We start from the raw sequence: 2,500 nt of genomic DNA, 5'->3' as shown, positions 1-2,500 counted from the left end.
CTGTCTACCCATTTTCTGTCATAATTTCATCACATGTATTTACCACTCTTAACTAACAGTTAATTTTTCACACCCCATCATAAGAATTGTCGTTTACAATGCCTTTCTGGTCACATAGAGGGATAAAGCCCTGACTATGGCTCAAGTGACCCTGGTTCAATTAGCATCTCAAGCAACTGACAGAGTGACAGGGAGGGATGGGTGTGTTCATCCTGGGTGGGGTGAGGCATTTGGTGATGATACTGCCTAAGGGAAGGTGTGGTCCAAAGAGGGGAGTTGCCTTCAGATGTAGTCAATGAGTGTGGGAGGTGGACAATGGAATGGGTAGGGCATATAATGAAAAAAAAAATCCTAGACAGATGCATGGACTGCAGAGCTACCAGGACACACTTGGAGTCCATGACTGATCTGAGCACTACCAGAATAAGTCTGAGGGGGGTAGGGGACTAGCTGGTAGTCCTGGTGCAGGCATAGGGCACTGGGGAGGAGTGCTGGTACAATGATGTTAAGGGGGACAAAAAAAGATTTGTCTTTTACCTATTGCAAACATTCTTGCACTTTGTCACTATTTCGGACCTTCAACAATTTCATGAATTTTATTTTTGCCAGCAGACACCTTTTCTATGAAATAATAGTTCTGCATATTTTCCCTTCGACAATGAGCATATATCTTCAAATTGTGTTTTGTTGTTCTCATGCATCACCTTTTCTGAAAACATGGTGCACACTTCAAGGTAATTAAATGGTTCTATCTCATGCTTTGCCTGTCTCCTTTCATAAGTAATAAATAGGTCAACATCATTGTGCTTCTGTTTATATAATTTCTATGCAGATTGTGCACCTTTCTAGTCAACCTACTACTGCTAAAAAGAGGAAAATAGATAATCTTAGCTATTTACTGAAAAACTAATATTCACAAGAAATACAGAAACACTGGTGTATTCTTAACAATTTGCATACCTCATGTTGTTAGCAACATCCCATAGATTCAAAAATAACAAAAGCACTCACAGTAAGAGCTGTTTTAAAAAGGACCTGTTTCCATGATGTGATATTTTCCAATTTCAAAACCTATTAGCTATAATTTAGCTATAATGATGAAAGACCTCAGTATTAACTAATTTGTATATCTGTAAACCACAATTTACTACTGTCAGTGCAAATCAGCACTTTTGGCACAGACACACCTCCCTCATTCACTCTTTCCCTCCTATACACAGACACACATATACACCACAAACCTGTTACCTGTCCTTGAATTATTACAACATCTCCATGTATCTTCTTATGTTTTTTTGCTGCCCTCATAAATCATGGATCTTTGAAGTCACTTAATAATGCCAGATGTTAGAGTTTCGTACCCATTAGTGTTGCGTACAGCATATTGATAGTATTAACATTTTAAGTGAGTCCCAGTACTAGCTTAAATACTCTCCATGGTGTCATCTAGTATTCGTCATGGCTTTTTATTGAAGTCCGATGGACTGCTGTGAGCATTTGATCTTGCCAGATATTAGACCTTCATACTTCTTATGATATAAACATCCCTGATAATGTTAACAGATTAGTTAGTATATTTGGTTAATTGTGCCTTCTTTCTGCATAAAGGGTTTAGAGTTAGAAGCCTTTTCCTCCCCATTTACTGTCTCTCTGGTTTCTAAGGGTGGTGCAGAGCACTAATATCTTTGGTTAGGAGTATAGAGTTTCAGTCTTTCTCATTGCTTTTACTGCATACCACATAGATTATTTTTGGTGTCTAGTGTTACACCTGATCCACAATGTCTTTGGGGTCTTTTTTTTTTTTTTTTTTTTTTTTTTTTTATTAAGTGTCTCTAAGATTTGTGTGTAGTGTTACACTTGCCTCTAACTTCCATTAAGGCATAATATTTCAACTTCTTATTGGTAGCTAGTGTTCCCCCAAGACATGTCTTCTTTATATACCATTAAGGTACAATTGTGTTCTCCCTGACCCTAATTGCGGCTAAGGTATGATAGTAAAAAGTAATTTTTAGTGTCTAGAGCTCCCTTATCCCTGTGTTATGGGATTTGCTCATTAGTGTAGGGGTGTGTGTTGGCATGACATCCTTTACCCTCCAACATCTAATTAACTTACCTCCTCACAGACCCACTTAGTGCAACCTCCCAAGTAGACAGACAGACAGACACACACACACACACACACACACACACACACACACACACACACACACACACACACACACACACACACAGCTACACACAGACATGCATAAATGCACACACACCCTAACGTTACTTGAGCTCTAAACTCCCCAGCACTTACTTCTACCACAAAGACTAAACAGGATCTTTTGCATGTGCTGGTTACATCCCACAGTATCTTTTCTGAATTCAACCCCATATTTAAAATAAAACATGAAAGATATGAGATTTAAGGCCATGTTATGTAGGGCGATTTTGTTATTATTCTTTCCCTGACCCTGTTTTAAACCCTCTTTCCCTTACGTAGCATGTTGGTCAG

This window comes from Protopterus annectens, chromosome 3.part0, assembly GCF_019279795.1.
Source record: "Protopterus annectens isolate FY-2018-M chromosome 3.part0, PAN1.0, whole genome shotgun sequence".
NCBI classification, from domain to species: Eukaryota; Metazoa; Chordata; order Ceratodontiformes; family Protopteridae; genus Protopterus; species Protopterus annectens.
The sequence above is the reverse complement of the archived record's forward strand: the minus strand, read 5'-3'. Positions refer to the sequence as shown.